General features: G+C 39.3%; 1 protein-coding gene across 18 annotated transcripts in view; it reads left to right on the forward strand.

The window, feature by feature from the left end:
- The window catches only part of GTDC1 (glycosyltransferase like domain containing 1), a 201,022-nt gene that overhangs the window by 116,784 nt on the left and 64,238 nt on the right, over positions 1–20,000 (forward strand). Inside the window, exon 2 of one of the 18 annotated variants that reach the window (XM_042041592.1) lies at positions 5,773–5,866. The exons of the other annotated variants lie outside the window; for them this stretch is intronic. The gene's annotated coding sequence lies outside the window, so the exon portion shown is untranslated. The remainder of the gene's footprint in view (positions 1–5,772; positions 5,867–20,000) is intronic. 18 annotated transcript variants of the gene reach the window in all.

Genomic DNA, 20,000 nt, shown 5'->3' on the forward strand with positions numbered 1-20,000 from the left:
AGGAACAAACCTGCCAGACAAGTGCCATTATGATTTTTCAAATGGGCATGTAAGCTCGATGTCTCGTTAGGTTAAATTGTTATGGATGTCCATCCATCTGTGGAAAAGATGGTTATTTCTAGTTAGAGCATTGCCTTCCCTTTCTGATGCGTATCTCGCTAATACCAATCATCCCAGTGTCACCTGAGGATCAGAAAGCTGAAGTGCACATCATCTGCAACTGTTTTGGGGACGTTGTTTGAAAGTTGAACCTCGTTTTCAATCCAGCTTCATTCCTACCATAATTGTATTATGGAAACTCAATCATCCCTGAATTCGGGGAGCCAGCTTTGAAGTGGCTGGTATCAAATTTTTTTTTTTGAGATCTGCTTAAATTAAAAAATAAATAAATAAAATTAAGGGCTTAAGCACTGTTGGTTTTTAATGAGACTTGAACTTCTAAGTGCTTAAGTCCATTTTGAAGCTGGAAATTAGGCTCTGAGGATACTTGGTTCTTTAGAGTTCGGTTTAGACACCTGATCCCACATCATCTTTCTTTGAGAAGAAAAGCGTTGGAAAATGTGTTTCTCTGAAGAGACTGGTTTTAAAAGTAGATCTATTCCTAAAAAAACCCAGACTGGTTACTTGCTTGAAAAATCATTTTTCTCTGCCTCTTCAACCCAGTAAAAACCAGATAGTTTGAAAACACCTATTTGAGGGCCAGCACACCTGTCTCATTCAGGAAGGAGCTGTTACTATGTTAAACTATTTCCTTCTCATTGCAGGCCAACAAATTTGGCTCATTATGTGTCTTCTCCCAGTTGTTTGAGACTACAATGCCCATTTGCCCCTCTCTTTTAAACCACTGTTCCAGCAGAAGGTTTTGCATTTTGGATGGGGGGTGTGTCCTCTCCACAGTAGTAAGTTGGGAAATGTCATTAAAAGGATCACAGAAACATTTGGTTTGGAAAATCCTTCCAAGATCTTCGAGTCCAACCATTAACTGTGAGAAGATGAGGGCTACTTCAGTTTTCTTTCCACTCAAGAGCTGCATAACTTTGGGCAAAACTCTTCCCCTTCTTCACTTACCCTACGGTTGAAATGGGGCTAATAAGGCTTATAATTTGTATGCTTAGTATGCAAATTGGCAAAGTAAAGCATGCTTAAAAAATGGCCAAGGAACTTGGAAAGCTATTTTTCCTATTAAATCTGAAAAAGAAGAAAGTTGCAAAACGTGGTCATCTAATTGCATCTTCACCAAGCGTGTGGTCTAAGTGCAAATGTGGCTCCAGTGTATAATCCCTTCAGGAAGTCTTATTTTGCCCCAAGAGGAATGGGAGCACACTCAGCAGACTGCAGGAGGATGGGATGCTTGCAGCATTTCTTTGCAGCATAATTGCAGCCTCAATGAACCATGAATCCAGCCTAATTAACATAACTGGAACCACAGCAATCATGCTGCCATTCAATTTAGGTTTGGAACATTCCGGTGGAGTATCACAATTCTGCTGTTTATTGTTGAGACGCTGTGGAGAAGTGTCCACTTGCTTTCTTGCTGCTGTCTTGGCGAGTTTTTATTATTTCAGGAGAACTAGGGAACTTCAGAAATGGAAGACCATTGGCTTGATGGTTCCATTACTGAATCTACAAGTAACTCTGTATTGCTTCCTGTATAAAGGTACTTAAACTATTTAGTATACTGTAAAACTCAGGATAAAAGTACCAAATTTCCAAGTTAGACATAGGTTCTGAATTGTTATGGACAGCTAATGGCAAATAATTCTGGGACTATTTTGAGTTAAGGACTACATTCCCAGAATATTAAAAATAGTATCTATTATTCTTTGTAATCACTATACCTAAGAGAAACCTTTTATTAGGAAAAAAATATGGATTCTTTTACTGTGTTGCTCTGTAGAAAATGTGTTTTACTGTTGCTGTTGGTTGTGCTGCAGTAAAATCAGGAAGCCACAGAAGGAGATCAGGTACCACTGGTCTTGGCATTAGGGCAAAAGAACCACCTTTTTGGGCCAGAGAAGCCAAGGAACTGCTGAAAATAGCAGTAGGTGATAAATTGGGCCTGAAGATGAAGGGACAAGGAGGCTTCCTGCATCTCTCGGCCATCAGATGATGGTCCTTAGTGCTGGCACCGAAGCCACTTCTAACTGATGTCACAGCTTGGATGGGTCATTCAGCTTAGAAAAGCCTTATAAGATCATTGAGACCAAATGTGGTCTGGAAATTCCAGAAAAATACTCCAAGGTGGTTTTTTGTTTTGAGAATTCTTTGTCTTGTTTGAGTATTCTTTGATTTGTTGCATTTTCCTTGGATGTACCTTCAGCCCTTTCCACTGATTCAGAAAATTCTGTATTCTTCTTGACTCCCAGACACTGAATTTCCAATTTTTCATCTTTTTTTTTTTCCTTGATGAAGTTAACTCAGGAAGTGAATTCTTAAACTTTTCACTCTTAAGTATCTGACTATAAATTTATCATTAGGGAATTCAAAGCCTTTTTTAGGGAAGTGGTGGCTTACTTATCTATTTTTTTGCAAGTTGTAACTTAAAATTAACAGTTAATTATAATGAGGTAGGCTATACCCTCTAATTTTGCATTAATCTGTTTTTAACCTCCTGTATATAACTCAGAGCAGTCTACAGACAACATGTATTATTATTATTATTGAATAAGAAAGTGAAGAAATCTGACTTTCCACAGTGATTCTTCATCACTCCATGCTCTGAACAAATCCCAGTGGCTGTGGGAGGCTCTGGAAAGTTTTCTGTCATAAATCTGCGTTTTAGGTGTTGGTTAGTCATTCCCAGGAGGCTTAGTACACGTTTTAACTGAGACTCTCCAGTTAAACATTTATTAAAGGCAGGGTCAATCAAAGGGCTGGCTGCAGTCGAGGAAGAGCTGAAGGAAGTGCAGAGAATAGCTCAAGTGGTTGGTTCCTGGAAGAACTGAATCTGTGATTCATCCCTTTGGAAATGAAGGAGGAGAAAGCAGTGCCAGTTAAATATCACGAAGGGTTATGGTAAACATCCAAACGATGGGGAGAGATCGCGGTCTTTCAGCATCTTTATTCCCTGCAGCTGTGATGTGTAAGCTCAGGAAGATGACGGAACATTGATACTTTCAGAGTTCAATAGTCATGCTTGTTACTGAAGGCAGTTACTGAGAATTGACAGAAGAAACTATTTTTGAGGGGAGTTTCCAAGTAGAGATCATATTTCTAGTTTAGTGTGCAACAAACCCAGGGTATTTGAATGGTTGTCAGATCTGGGGGAAAGACAGAATAACTTCTCTGTGGTAAAATATTGCAAAGGAAATAATCAGTCTGCTTCAGAACCAGTATTTTTTATTGTTTGTAGGTGCAAATTCAAAAGTGACTCAGATCAAATGTGTCAGAAGTAATTTGAGTGTTTGGTATTTTAAATCTAATGGCACTGTTTCCACAAAAACTCCTGGACTCCTGGCTGCTTTTAAAACATTTATATATACTTTTCTGCCTTTTATACAAATTCATGAAATAAGGTCCTTGAAGACACTGAAAAATTTAAGCTGGTCATTCTTGCTGAAGTAAATTGATGAAAAAAATGTTAAGAAAATACATCTGTAGACAAATACAGCCCTTTCCTCTATGCTGTTTGAAGATGTGTTCAGGCTGTTTGAGTGCAAAATAATGGCAATTTTTCACCTCTGATGTCTGTCACTGTGTTATTACTGTGAGGTTATTTTTTTAATGAGTCGGTGCTAGGCACTGAAGCAGTAAATGAAGGAATATTTTAAGGAGAGGTAAATAAAAAAAAAAGCACCCAAAATTTTTCGTGAGGACTTTGTTCCTTGTGCCTCACAGAGGGAGCTTTAGTAGAGATGGCAAACCGGGAAAGCCATGGGTAAATGGGAAAAGAATGATTGAAAACTAAGGGCATGGTGATGACCAGACAGAAAAGGAAGCTGAAATTCTGTTGTTTTGGGGAATGTGACCTACTGCAGTGACTGGTGAGCCCCTTTCAGTAAAGAAATTTTCCTAAGTATCCAACCCAAACCTCCCCTGCCACTCCTCCTCTCATCCTTTCACTTTTTACTTGGGAGCAGAGCCCGACCCCCACCTGGCTGCCCCCTCCTGTCAGGGAGTTGTGTAGAGGCAGAAGGTTCCCCCTGAGCCTCCTTTTCTCCAGGCTGAGCCTTCCCAGCCCCAGAAAAATGGGCTCTGAGACATGAGCCCCAAAGCCTCTGGCTCCAGTCTCTGCTCCAAGCAATTTTCTGAGCATCCAAAGGAGCACAAACCCTATTAAAAAAAACAACAACAAAACAGGACTTTGATTAATTTTAAGGTGATTGCCTCTTAAGAGACTCTGAAAATGGGTTTCCAATTAACAATCTAGTTTACATAAAAGGCACATATTGATGAACACAGTCCATGACTTTTTGCTCAGTCCCATTATTCTCCTCTAATTCATATGCAGGAGCTAAGATTTCCAGTGATCTCACTGTTTACCAAAATCTGAGGGACTTAGAGGTTAATTTTTTTCTCATTTTCTGGTGACAGTTCCATCTTCCCTTTTCTTCACAAAGAACAGTAAAGGAAAAGGAGGAACTTGCTACCAGAAATCACCCAAAGGTACTGATGATCCATCAAGAATTAGCTGGATGCTCTTGTGAGAGCTGGAAATTCCCTAACACTTTTTTGGCATAAAATTCTTCTGAATATCTGACAGCCAGATGTTTTTCCCATTCATATTCCAAATTGTTTTCAATGCCAGATCTCACTGATTGACAAATTTGAGTCGCCCATCCTGCTATGAGCCCTTCTCCTGCAAAATGCAGAATGGTATTAGTACAAACAAGATTGTGAGAATCAAAGGTGATACAGCAGCATAATGAAAGGAAAGCAATGTTCTTTGTGCTTATTCATGTGAACACTGGTGGGACACCTCTTAGATTAATCATACAGCCTTCCTTAAATATATCTGATCATGAACCTTACCTTCAGTCAGAGCCAGTTATATTAGAAGAGCTGATTGCACTCAAATTGTGGAGAGGATTTTTTTTTCCCCCAGAAATTGCTTCTGTAAAAAAAAAAAAAAGGCATATTTTAAGAATTCTGACTTCAGACAAATAATCCAAAATTGATGCTTGATTGAACTAAAGAACCAAACACAATTTATTGCTTGATCAAAATTGTAGTGAAAAATACTACCCTTCTGTTTGAAGGACCTCCTTAAAATATCCCAGTGGTTATTAGTGGTGACTTGAATCAGTTGGAGGTATAGATATATTTGGTATCAGAACAAAAAAGAAACAGTATTTTTAAGCCCCTGAGGTTTAAAGATCACACACTGTTGTTATATTTGATGTGGTACATCAAGCTGTCTGTCCAAACTTCTTCTAAAAGATGAAACTATCTCTTTCCAGTTTGTAGGCTCGCTATAGTATGAGTATATATTAAATTTGTCTATTAATTTATTAATTTGTATGATTTTAAGCCTTCTCTTCTTGGTAAAGCATTTTTTCCTAAATGCATTAACATGAATAAATACCTACATAGAGCTGAAGTTCTTGAGTCCACTTTGCCCTGAGTGTCACAGTGGGTTGGGTTTTCTATTAGTGAAGGACCTCAGAACATGAAAGTCCAGCTCTGTGCAGGGGCTCAGATTAGATCTGAATGCAAGGAAAAGCAACAAAGGTCCACAGAATATCTGGAATCTGCAAATACTTCCTGTGCTTAACCTACACTTTCGTTGCGTGACTGTAAAGAACAGCAAATCTTTGTTCTTTCCCCTCTCAGTTCCCATTCAGTCAGTTCAGAGACACAGGAGAAAGGTTTTGGGGACCAGAGTCGTTATCAGCCTTCCTACAGTTTGCATCTGCTTCTGTCAACAGTGAGTACATCAAACCCAGGAGCTTACAGCCACTTTTAAACATCAAAAAAGTTTTGTAAAAACATATAAATATATATATATATATACACACACATATATAATTTATATAACATATAAATGAATATGAACAGAGATTATGAGTATGAAGTTACTTTATGCTTTTAAAGTTTAGTTCATATTTGAGTTAGTAAGAGCCAAAGCTCTGTTTTTGGATTCATAAGGGAATTACCTCTGCCTTAGGTGGAGAAAGAGCAAGAGTTTAGCTTGCTAAGATTCCAAAATGTTCAAGTGGGGTTATTAGACTTCTAGAAAGACACAGAATAATTTCCTGAGTTGGAAAGACCCACAAGGGTCATTGAAGTCCAACTCCTGGCCCTGCACAGGACAACCCCAAGTCAGTCAGGCTTATCCATTTATGAAAACCTACCAGGGCATTTCTTGGGTCTGTAATCCAGGAGGTTCCTCTAGTCAGCTTTATTTAATAGAAAGATAAGGAGATCTCAGAAAGGCCTTTCTTATCCTCTGTGCCTGCCAGGAAGGTGTTGGTGGATCTGTGCACAGGTGGTGCTGCTGACCATAGATTCAGTGATGCATATGTAGAGAAGGCTATAGGCCTACAATTACTCGGAGCTGGAAATGTGGAAAGAAAAAGAGTCCATTGCTTCTCAAAGCTCAGCTCATGTGATTTGAATCTGGAATAAGTTAATAGTAGACTAATCCTGTTCGTGGATCATCAGCTGCAGAGGTATTGTCAAAGAGCTTGTGTCCCTATTCACGGGAACACCTGTATGTAAAGCCACGTCGTAATTGTTCAGGCACGCTGAATCAGACTTCTCTGCCTCAAAACAAAATAGAAAATATAAATATATGGAATGTCCCAATCATCATACTTATTCTTTTCCTCATCTCAACAAGGTTGCTATTTTGGCAAACCCTTGTGAAAGCAATCCACTCTTTTCAGCTAAAAGCCATTCATACGGCGACAAACCACTGTTCTTCCCTTTATATCTGTATTCATTCATTTAAACTCCAAAGCTTTCCAACTTACTTCTTGGATTTATAGCCAGCTGGCTGCTGCATTTAACATGAACATGTTCTGACTGTGCATGACACGTTTTTATCTCATTTAGCCCGTAATTGTCGTGTTCACTCCAGGCCACAGCTCACCTGTGGGTATTTAGCATTGACTGTGCAAGTTCCCAAAGTCATTTCCACCTCCTCACCTCTGACAATTTGCTGTTATTAAGTAAAAAATAAAGCTCAACCCCAAAACAACCACCCAAACCCCCCTCCTTGGAACAGATTTGGATAAAATGAACATGTTCAAGATGGTGGGCCATAGCTGAGCCAGCTCCTGCAGGATTAGTGCCCACTTTTTGGCATTTAAAATAAACTTTGGAATGACTTTTTAACACAAGCGCTTTAATAGCAAGTGAGGAGCGGGTGGTAAGGCAGGGAAGGACATATTCACTTCTTTTTTCCTTGATTGCTGATTTTCCCAAAGTTAATCTGATAAGTGATATCTGTGTATTAGCAGATTTCTACAGTCTTAGAAGTCAAAGTCAAAGAAATTCAGTGGAAATGAAATCCTGAAATAGCTGCCCTAAGTTACTGAATCATCAATGAGAAGCTTCCATTCAAAGCATGAATATTAAATTTTGTTAGCATACTTGAGCTTTGTAGGAAATACAATATGTTATTATTTTTTCTTTATGCAACACTGCTGGTTGCTAAAAGCAGCAATAGAACCATTAATTAATAGTAGTAGTCCTGGATAATGTCATAATAAGCAATACAACGTATTAAAGCACATTAATTCTTGCCAGCTATCAAGAGGAACTTTTAGATATTTGAAAGGCCCATTAGGTTTGTTTACATTCTGAGTGGAAGCTGGTATGCTTTGGCAGGGGCTGAAACACACTTTAGTACTTCACTCCAATGGTGTTGAATTTCCTGACTGTCGTGCACAGTCAGTAATATATTGTAACCACTTCAGGGCAGCCTGGCTCTCCAGGACAGAGGGTACAAGCCAGACCAGGGCATTCCCCAAAGCTAGGGTGTCTTTGCTGCCATAAAAACGAAAATAACTGAAATTATATGTAACAGAAGCAATTTTCCACAATGGAAAAGGTGGTCAAGGAATCAAACCCGTGCCTTCAGGTGTATTAACCTAACAGAGCAACAAAAATGTGCTGGGCTTTAAATTGCACTAACAATCTGGAAAGGATTTTCCAACTGGAGTTATGTTAAGTGTTAATAGTGAAACCTGGGTGCTTTTTCCTTTGATCTCTCCTTGAGCTCATATAGAATAATAGAATCAAAATAAAATGCCATTTATATGAACACCTTGTTCTTTTGATCTCGGCACCAAAAATTCTGTCTGCAGCTACAGCCTAGCAAACAGTGCATCTGCTCCTTTTAGTTGGACCTTCTAGTTATCATAACTTTTAATAAGTGGTGTCACAGCCAATTTTCTGTGCAGTTCATGAACTTAGTCGTCATTTTTGCCCTAAGAATCTTTAACTACACTTTCAGAAGAATTTAGAATGAGGTATACAGGACCTGTTAACTACTAACTTCTGGTTGGTTGTGCATATGCACGTTGAATGTATGATTTAAACATCTGCATGCTGCAATGTTTCAAACTAAAAAGTTAGTTGTTCTAGGAGCACTTGGGCAAAACTGCTGAATTAGTGTTGGCTAGATGAGAGAGAATGTTTGAGGGGGAAGAACATTTGGGGTAATGGTGGTTTTCATAGGTGCTAGGTTCAGGATCCCTGCTTTCTCCATCAGAGAGGTGATGGGCCCTGTGATGTCTGGGTGGTAGCCAAGCTTTTCTCTTCATCACCCATGTCTGCAGGAAAGAGCACAGAAGTGCTCTACTACACCTGGTAGTTATGGATCCCTTTAGTTTTATGTCGAAGTCAGAGGGTTCGTGGATGAACATGAGCACCCTTCAGCTCTTTATTCCCCAGGGCTGATGGTCAGGAACGTTCCTTTGGAAGTCATTGTTGCGAGCACTTAAAGTAAAGGCATTTGCTCATGCTCTTTCAAATCTCTTAGTAAGATTCATTCTTCTCTTTGACTCCCCTGAAGCAGCTGAGCTGTTTATTCTGATGACTAATTGTGATCCCTGCTTTAGTTGTTGTAACCTCCAAGAGCAGAAGAGCTGGGCATGAAGCACTGTGCCAAATGAAAGCAAATAAACCAAAGTCCTGCAGTTCACCAGTGTCGTAACTGCTGCTGCCCAGGAAGAGGGATTAACAAGTGAAGAAACACTAGCTAGGAGAGATCCAGTGGCCAAGCAGAGTCTTGGGTGTCAAATGTCTCTCTCAAGCTTTGCATCCCCCTGTAACTTATATTTAGCTGCTAAAATGGTGTGATAGAAGCAGTCAGCTTGTGAGGAACACTGCTGGGAAAGTGTTCAGGCTCTTGCTGAAATGGCTGCACTTGAGCTTGTGGCACACAAGCTGTCCTCCAGCAAGTTTTTTTGCAGACTTAGTTGGCTCTCTGCACTCTGTCACAAGGCAGGAGTGTTCCAGAGAGCCATAACCATGGCTATAACCTATAACCCCCTTTTTATAAAGTAGTGCAGTGTAATTCATGGTGTGCAATAAAGATGCTGAGCTGGTTTGAGCAGCAGAAGCAGCAAGGATGTGTTTGTGCAGCACTGCACTAGGATTGAGGCATCCTGCTGGGATCAGGTCCCCATGCTAATGCAGCCACTCTGCCTCCAGTCCTTCCCTAAGCAGTACACAACTAATGTAGGGGAAGTTTGCTGCTGTAGTTATCCTAAAAGGCAGTATCTGCCCAAATCTTAATTTTAGCAGGTCGTATGTCCCTGTTCATCTTCCACCAGTTCTCATTTCCTATCCCAGAATTCAGACCTACTTTTTTGCATCAATTAAAGGAAGGTTGTGGGACTCTTTGGCCAAGGAGTTCAAAAGCTGCAAAGATGGGTAGTTTTCCTCCCTACAATAGGAATGTGATTGCCCTAGTTCTGTGGTTAGCATTGAAACAAGTCAGCTCTGTCATGAAGTCAGTGGGGTACAAGTTAATACAAGGTAGTAAAGGAATAAAACAGCAAAGTCCACAGTCTTTTATGACAAAACCAGTATGATCCTGCTGCAATATAAGGCCCTGCTGTGAATGGTATTTTCTGATGCTCGGATAAGTGCAATTTACATATACACAAAGTGTATGAATAAAGTTATAAAAGTATACTTGGTATTTTACTTTTTTTTTCCCCTTGAAAGTAATTTTCTATTGTTCAAACTTTCAGCTTTCACTGGTTTTGTTTCCAAAAACCCCAAAAGGAAAAGAAAATAACAAAAGTCCATAAAGGCAAAAGGGATATGTTCTCATTTCAGTTCACAGAATTTCCTGCCTTTAAACAATACAAATATATGCCCTTGGGTTTCCAGTGTGCTGGAAGGATACTGAATCCTTGAAACAGATCAAATTAAAAGCAAGTCCACTATAGCAACATCAAGTTGTAGCAGCATGTCCAATAGATCTCAACAAGAATTTGTTAAGGGGCTTTAACCACGTCGCCAAGCCTTACAAAATCCTAAACTGCTGAATCCATGAGTGAATAAACACTTAGAAACAGCAAGTTCTGGGCTGAATGGGGCACAAATAAAATCTGATGCTTAATTAATTGTTCCCTGTTCATTACAGGCCCCATTCAAAGCAGTTATATTAAATATAACTTTGAAATGTATTCACAAACAGAGCGGATGTGGGCAGTTGGTGTGCAGTTTTTAACATCACAGGTAGCTCACTGATGGGCCATCAGCATTTTACAGAATTTCCAGGGACTGGCTCCCCAGGAATTCTTCTGGCACCCAGATGCTGAAAGCCAGATGATCAGGGATCACAGATCAGCATCACAGTCATCCTGATTTATACCAGAAGAAGGGAGTCCATGGGTTTTGTGGGGTTTTTTCCCCCTGTAATGACACTGCTACTAGTAGTATTAATATTTTTAGACCTTTTTGAAAAAAAAACTTGATCCTTTCAGAGCAAGACTGGAGACTTGTGGTGTTTGAACAATGCATGAGATTGTGACCTACTGTCAAAGCTGGGATTAAAACTTGGAATTTCCTCTACTCCACACTGTGTAGTTGAGATACAAATGCTACACATTTAAACTGCAGTTATAGTGCAAAAGCAAAATGCACATGAATATAGTAAAACATTTTCAAATGGAGATCAAAGTCTCTGCATTAGCAGGTCCTGAGGGACAGAGCCAGTTGACTGGACCATCCAATTCGAATGCCCTGTGGCTGGGATGGTTCCACAACAGGCAAAAAGGCATTTTTCTTACTATTTTAATATTGTATTATTGACAAAGTGTGGTTTAAATTTTGGTGTGCATACAATCATTATTTTTAATTAGTTTCCCTAGCTTTTTTCAGTTAAACTTTCATGTGAAAGCAGGCTTCACTGCTTATTTATTTCTTGGGGTACCTGAGAAAACCTTAAATGGTTCAGGTGAAGTATGTGTTTTCCTGGGAAACACACAGAAGTTTGCATTTGCCCAGGCGAGTGAATTATCAAAACCAGATGTAAGCAAGTGGAACATTTTACATAAATTTATTAAAATCATTATTTACCTGTAAGTTATAAGAAGGGCTTAGTTGCACTAGTTTGCTGCCAATATGTACTGCCAATAATCTGCCAAAAAGCAGCTTGCTGGCAAAATCCCTGAAATGGTTTGCTTATGATTGCACAGAACGTTACAACCCCGAGTCAAATGAAAACCTACTATAAATGAACTCTTTGATGGTGGATTCGCTGGAATATGGTATTGATATATGGTGTACAGTTTATATGGATTATGTATACTGTGCAAGAAATATGGATATCTATTAAGGGTAACGTGATATGTAATCGGTTAGGACAGTTATTGTTTTCAGTGTTTGCTAGGAATAAGATCACAGGGTGACTGCTCAGTTCTGAAATACAGATTATTCCCGTGCTGCCCAAAGCACCAGCAGGCCATTTCTCCAATTAATATAGAAAGACTATTGAAAATGTAAAATATCTGACATCTATACAGAGTAATTTTAAAGGCAACTTTACTTCTAGGAACAATTTATACATTACATAAACTTATATTTTTCATCCAAGTATCATTTCAAGAATAGCAAGCCTAAATATTGGAGGCCATGGGGAAACATAATGTTACGATAATGTTCTTTGGTGCGGTTTGGAAGGTTTTAGGAAACATTTGGAAGTATTTTTCTCATAAAGTCACTTAACTATTGAAGTGTTATGATAGCACTCCCTTCTGCATTGCGTATGTTGCAAAGCAGCCTGGTTAAAGGGGACATTCATCCTGTACATCCTGATTAGAAGTAGTTCCACAAAACAGGAAATTACATGTTATGGGATCCTGGCTTTAGTTTAATTAAAAGGAAAAAAAATAAATTCAGGTGTGATATCGGTTTTCAAACACCCATTTCCAGTTGTGTTTAGCAAGAGGAGATGCTGTATTGTGTAGAACTCTTCGTGAAATTTGCATTCTCTAAATCAGCACTTGAGAACTGAGCTAGTTTTTTTCTGTTTAAGGAAACACTAGTGAACATGAACAATCCTTTAGAATCCTAAAGAGCCTTAAAAACCTTGCAATTCTCAGAAGCCTAACTTTTTTCCCCCATAGTGCAATTCATTCTTTTGAACTTCTGCAGAAGGAGAACTTAAGTCAACAATTTCTAAATTTCTGGCAGTTGTTATCAAGAGGACTCTTAGGGCTCCAAAAGTTACTTTGTGGCATCGGTGCAGCAGATCTATGTGGTCACAGTGTTTAATTATAGAGAAAATTAGTTTTTTTTCAGAACTATGAATTAATCCATGTATTCATATCTTGCACAAAAAAACACATAAGTTATTTTCACCTGCACTATAAAATATGTATTTTAGTTCATTACCATCTTTCTGAGGAGTTCTTAAATTACCATCATTCCATTTGTGGAGAATGATGGGCATAGAAATTATAACTGCACAGATTCTTGTATTTAGTGTGAAAGGATTTCAGGGAATTGAAGACGTGAAGTCAGAAATAATATATTTAGGGTCGAACTCAGTCTCATTTGATGTCAAAGAGAACTTTACCTTTCACTTTGCCTGTTTCACTGCAGGCTGGTGTTTTACATGGATTTTGGGGAATAATTTTTGATACACTGGCACAGGGTGCCCGGAGAAGCTGTGGCTGCCCCATCCCTGGAAGTGTCCAAGGCCAGGCTGGAGCAGCCTGGTGTAGTGGAAGGTGTCTCTGCCAATGGCAGGGAGTTGGAACTTTGCTTTGAGGTCCCTTCCAACCCACTCTGTGATTCTGTGAATGAGAGTTGAAGAACACTTTTGTTAAAATCCTGGTCCTCTGGGGTGTGGGCTTTACATTGCACCTGGAGCAGGGTTCTTCATGTTAGAAATTCAAATGTGATATTGAGGGGAAAGTTAAGAGGTCAGTTTGTGCATCCTCCTTAGATTGACCTACAGATATGACACCTTAGAGCATTAAAAATTAGGACTTTTGTTGAATTTGAGTTAAATAGATTGGAAAGAAGAGTGTAAATGTTAATTAGAAGTGGGCATTTTTAACAGTGTCAGTCTTCTCTCTTTACTATTGGGATCTTTCTTGCTTTCCTCATCTTCCTTCCCCACTCGAATGGACCAAATTGAGTCCAAGCCAGCTGCCCATGGTTGGTTTGGATCCACCCTCTCTTCTCCAGGACCACCTTTGGATCCTGCCTGCTAATCAGGCACCCACTGGAGTGTCAGGGTTTGTTGCATTCAGCTACTTTGTTACTCAACCAGCATTATTTTGGCTGTTTTGTCCCATACGCCAGACCTTGTGATGTCCCTCCCTGGTTTAGGTGTTGTCTAAGTTACACCCCAATTCTTCTCTCTGGCCAGGAAGGAAGATGTCGTGGTCAGCTTTAGCTCTCTCCCATGCTGTTGTTGTTTAATGTCTGCATGAGAGTTCTCCATTCTTGACCTTTGGCGAGAGTTAAAATTTGATTGGATGAGGCTCTTGAGCAACCTGTCCAGCTCAATGAGCCTTCCCATTGAGAGGAGCCCTTTTCCTCTGTCTTGGAAAGGGGAAGATCATGATCACACCTCAAATAATATTTCTTATTTCTACATCTTGCAGTTTGCAAGCAGGGAAATCAGTGTAAACCATACTTATGTACCCAGGAAAAGACACGTTCTGCTGTGGGAAGACAAGCTGAGCTGCAGACCTTGGATTTTCTTTTGCGATGCCCTTCCCCGTGCTTAATCTTGGCTCTGTTCAGTTTTCTTTCTGTTCTCTCTCTTTGCTCCTAATCCTTGTCCATGCTTATAAGCCCCTAATATTTATATGGCATTATCTGTGTCAGAGATTACTGCTGACAAGTAATCTCTTCCCTCTTCTGAATGAAGAATTACAGCCATTGCTGAAGATCAGAAAGTGAAATTAGATCCCTGGAAGTATGTGACAACTTCAATAAACCCTAATATCAAATTCCCTGAATTTTGGGGATCTTCTTTCAAGCTTTTGGGTTTGAACTGTAGTACAGCTTCAGGACACTTGACCACACTCAGCAACTTTTTTTTTGCTGCAGGGCAAAATGTGACAGTAGTTGCAAAAAAAAAAAAAAAAAAAAAAATTAGAGAAATTAGCTATGACTGTTCTCCCTGTTTTGTAATTTCTTGCAATCTTTTGAGAAGTAGCTAAATATAAACAGCATCAGTACACTGTTGTCAGCTGTTTTGTAATGTTGAAGATAAAAATATAAATGTATGATTTTATATATAAATAAGTCAAGTATATACTAATGGAGTTGCTGTCTGTTCCAGTTCGGCACCCAAAAATCTGCTTTTTTAAAATTTTATTTATTTATTTCTTAGAACAGAATCAGCAAAATTCTTGAGTTTTGAAAAAACAACTTTGGTATTTGTACAGTGCTTGGTCAGTAATATGTCTGCATGGCTTGGAACAACCTGGTCTAGTGGAAGGTGTCCCTGCCCATGGCAGGAGGATTGGAATGGGGGTAATCCTTAAAGTCCCTTCCAACCCAGACCATTCCACGATTCTATTATTTTTAAACTTTTTAATGGCAATATGAAAAAAAACCAAAACAAACTATTGCGCTTTCAGACCTCTAACTTTTCACCCAAATGTAGCTACATTTATAGAAGGGCCAGTTTTTAATAATTAATTTTTTTATTTATTTATTCCTTCCTTCTTTACAATCTCTTGAAGTAGTTGTGTAGTTTGGTCTAACCTAAACCAGCACTGCAGTTCATCTTTCTAATATGGTTTCTATTCATCAAGCAGTGACATCATGGCCCTTCCATCCTTTTTGTTGTTGTTTTTTTTAATAAAATGGTGCACAAAGTGACTGTTGGTGCCATGGAAAAGAAACCAATCCCCATAAATAACTTTTCATTAGGGCAAATAAATTGCTGTGAATAAACACGTGCGGTGGAACAGGGCAACATATTACAAAAAAGAAACGTGTGGGGGAAAAAACACGTCTGCTTCAAGGAAAAGTACATGGATTTGCTCAGAGCAGGGTTTCATGGCGTAAATGAAAAGAAAATATACAATATATAGGTTGTGAGTTAAAAAAAAATCTGTTGCTCGCAGTAGCAAATATGTAGCAAAGATTGAAACCCTGAATTTCAGAATATTGAATTTTTATTGCATATGAACTTAGTTTAATATTTAACCCATCTTTTTAACTAAACATCTAGACCCAGTATGCAAAAAGGGAAAGTTTTCAAGGCTTTGTAGAACCTTCATAAAGTTTTAAAATTGACTGTTCAATGTGTTGGAGAACCTCAAAAATCTGAATAAATAAAAGAAATTTGAAAACAAGTTGTGATACTAAATTTAGATATCTAAGTCCTCACTGTTTGTTCTGAGCTTTCAGTGTTTAAATATATATGAGTTATGCATAAAAGTAAAACATTTTCCATGTTTTTTTAAATATAAGGGACAGTACCTTGTGGAATCTGTTGAAAGTGTTAATATTTGTAAGCTTTGACGATAATTCTTTTTCTGGAAAGTTTCACATGTGCAAGAGTTCACTACAACAAGTTAGTAATAATAACAAAATGCTTCTCCCATATTTAAAATGAAATTTTGTAGCGTTTTTCTTGCGTGACTGGTGTGTTTTATAATTAAGATTGAGAAATATGGTGTGTCTTTCTCAAGAACTAAATCCCACTTCTCTGCTGTGGTAGCTCTCTAGGTGGTTTTATAGAATCATGGAGTAGTTTGGGTTGGAAAGGGCCTTAAATATCATTTCATTCCACCTTCTGCCGAGGGCAGGGATGCCTTCCACTATCCCAGGTTGCTCCAAGCCACGTCCAACCTGGCCTTGGACACTTCCAGGGATGGGGCATCCACAGCTTCTCTGGGCACCCTGTGCCAGTGTTTCACCACCTTCCTCCAAAAAAATATAAAATTTTAGAACATTCTTTCTTATATCTAGTCTTTCAAGCCTGTGTCTGCTCCTGCTCCAGCCTTGTTTCTCCATAACCATCATGGTGCTATAGAAGCTCTTGCTGTTTTAAATGACCGAGATCTGGGAAAGTACTGGATGGAGATATACCTCTGGAAGGTGGCAGAAAAGAAGAATTAATGTGAGTCTGGAGCAGCAAAAATGTTCTGGAGAAAATGTAAACACAAAAAATGCACTAACTAGACATTGTCTTTTCCCAGCATGCTTCTGGGAAATGCACATGAACAGGTTTAGATGACTTTGTGTTGTTATTAGTTTATTTTCAGGTCATTTATTTAAGTGTCATAAAGAACATTAGCTGGTGGTTAGGGACTCCAATATCCATTATATCATTCCAATCATGTGGACAAGTTTATACTACACATGATTTACAACGGCCTTTCCACCGTAGAAATTGTTCTCTTCAGGTACAAGGTTTTATTCGTGGTTGTATTTAGCAAAATCCAAGTGGCTGAGCACAGAGACATCTTCCAATCAAAGTCCAAAAATTAATGCCTTTCCACGAACACCATGGATTGCAGCAGGAGCTGTTTATGGCTCTCTGCCTACATCTTTTATCATGTCTCCACTGTTGTTAGTAAAATATACAGAACTACTTTATGCCAAAACAATGGAAGTTAATGCAGATAACTTGTTCCAAAGTTAACTATCAAATAAATCTTTCTCTTTTTTTTTTTTTTTTAAACTGTTAAGTGAAATGGTGTTCTAAAACTTTTAAAAATTGTCAAGATGATGAACACTGTGTATGTAATACAAGTAAATACCATGGAATTGATTGCACACACATGTCTTAAATAAAAGATATTAAAGAGTATATTCCAGAGAGAAATCGGTGGAGTTTTATCTAATATTATTAGGAATTCTGCAATGACGGATCAGATTTATAAGGGTTGAAAACTAAGTAGGAAACCTGTTCAGAAACAGAAATGGTGCAGTGAGTGGATGGTTGGCCAGGAGATTGAAGACAGGCAGGGGGATACAGCCTGACTAGGTAGCCTGACCTCTCGCACCTCAAGCAATTTGTCTTAACAGCAGTGATTTTTCAAAATACCTCAGTTAAATTTGGGTTGGTAAATCCGTCCTTTCAATGCAGTCACAACTTGGTGGTTTAGGGAAAATGCCTTAACCTGTTTCTCCTTCAGCTTTTCCCACGTGTAAATATTTAAAAGTACATCCTGAGGGGGCTGTGTCTGTACTTCAGAGGATCCACCATCATCCAGTTTTACGTCTATGACCAAGGCTGAGGGAATTGGGATTGTTCAGCCTGGAGAAGAGAAGGCTCCATGGAGACCTTAGAGCCCTTTCCATTCTCTAAAGGGGCTCCAGGAGATCTGGAGAGGGACTTTGAACAAGAGATGGAAGGACAGGACAAGGGGTAATGGCTTCAACTGGCAGAGGGCAAGGTTAGATTGGAAAGAAATTCTTCCCACACTGTGAGAGTGGTGAGGCCCTGGCACAGGGTGCCCAGAGCAGCTGTGGCTGCCCCTGGATCCCTGGAAGTGTCCAGGGCCAGGTTGGATGGGGCTTGGAGCAACCTGGGATGGTGGAAAGTGTCCCTGCCCATGGCAGGGGTCTTAGAACAAGATGGTTTTTAAGGTCCCTTCCAACTCAAACCATTCCATGATTCTATGATTCTGTGTATGGAATTCAGTCATACCCAATTTGTACTTCTAAACTCAGAGAATCTGAGGCTGGCTAAGGCAGTGAGGTGGGAATGGTTTAATTCAGGCTCATTTGGGAACCTGGCGTGTTTGTAACACAGGTAATGGATTTCTATGAGGATATTTAATGTGACTGAACTTTTTCTGGTTGTATCTCCAGGGCAGCTCCAAAATGTGGTGGTGAGTAATAGGAAAAAAGGCAGATCTCAAAGGTGATTTTGTCAGTGGCTTGAAAATGCAGCTTATTGTAGATAAAACAAAAATTATATGCCAAGGAACAGCAAGCCAAATCAAAGAATACACATTACATGGAGCAGTTACGCAGTGTACTGACTTGGGAAAGGAGATTTAGGGGTTTGAAGGAAAATCCTCAAAGCGATTAGTCAAGAGCACAACTGCAGTAAAGCTCACATAGCCTATGTGTATTTTTATTTCGGTAGTGATTTTGACCAAAAACGGTCTGTTTGCATTTAAAGGTGCTCCGTTGCAGGGTGAGGTGAATGATTCTTATTTTTGGGAATATTTGTTTTGACAGAGAGGGAAGGGAGTGGTTTGTTCTCAGCCCAGAAAGGAGCTGTGATGGAGTAAAGCTCTGAAGAACTGTGGAGGAGGTTGATAAAGTGGAGCAAGTGTTGGCTTTAGTAAATGGTTTAACGAACAAGCTACAGTCTGTAAACATTTGGAAATTAAAAGGAAACGAAAAATTTAAATGTCTCCACTTATCTGGGAGAACCACAATCACACTGAAAGGCATGTGAGTAAATAATACATGGGTAAATTAACTTGAGGTACAGGCAGCTGTTTAGACTGAGAAACCTATAGTGGCCATGCTTGGAGCCCTACCCATGTTAATTTAGGAGGGTCATGGTTGAATAAAGGAGCTTCACTCAAGTGTTTCCTGGGGCAGGTCCGTAGTTCTTAACTACTTTAATTCAAATAGTAAAACTGGACCTGCTTAAAATGTTAAATTCCATCTACTAAAAAATATGAGTTCTGTGGCTTCCATGTAGCTGTGCAAGTGCATCCTGCTGTTGGGAAGGGGTTTCTGCAGCATGGACATCAGGTGGAAGAGCCAGTGGTGTCTGATACTGTCTGTGGCACCTCAGCAAGGTCATGAGTAGCCCTGCCTGGGTTTCCCCATCTTAGTGTTCACTACTCATACCCATGAAAAACCACAGTGGTTTTATCCTGTGAGTGGATGTACGATTCAATCCTCTCTCCCAGGTCTGGGGTTTTCTTTGTAAATTGTAATTAATTGTTTTCAGTTGGTCGCTATAGAAATTGCAGAATTATTAAGGTTTGGAAAAGACTCCTGAGATCCTCAAATCCAGCCTTTGACCAATCACCACCTTGCCAACCAGACCATGGCCCAAAGTGCCATGTCCAGTCATTTACTGATCATCTTCAGGGATGGTGACTTTACCACCTCCTTGGGCAGTCCATTCTAACTCTTAACGATCCTTTCCATGAAGAAATTCTTCCTGATGTCCAACCTGAAACTCCCCTGGAACAGCTTGAGGCCATGTCCTCTTGTCTTGTTGCTGTTCCTTGGGAGAAGAGGCCAATCCCCACCCAGCTCCATCTTTCTTTCAGATAGTTGTAAAGAGCTACAAGGCCTCTACAACTGGGATACAGGATTGCTACCAATCTTAGAGGTAATCCTGGCAAAAATTCCAAGAATTTTCTGGCAGAGTTGCCCTCTTCCAGAGGTGTTTGCATTGTTTTATTTTAGCAGGCAAATAGTTTTATTCTCCCTGTTGATGCATGTGTCGTTAGGGAATGCATTGTTTTATATCACAGGTACCATATTCACTAAAATCTATATAAAGTGTATCATTTCCTGAATCCATCTGGTTGTTTAGATGGATGTAAAACATCAACCATATTTTACCTCTAAAATGCTACTATTTAATTGGTTGTCAGGTGAAACTTTAATCCAGCATAAACACAATACAA

This window comes from Corvus kubaryi, unplaced genomic scaffold, assembly GCF_017639235.1.
Source record: "Corvus kubaryi isolate FWS band 111438036 unplaced genomic scaffold, C.kubaryi_AGA036_p1.0 37396, whole genome shotgun sequence".
Classification (NCBI taxonomy): domain Eukaryota; kingdom Metazoa; phylum Chordata; class Aves; order Passeriformes; family Corvidae; genus Corvus; species Corvus kubaryi.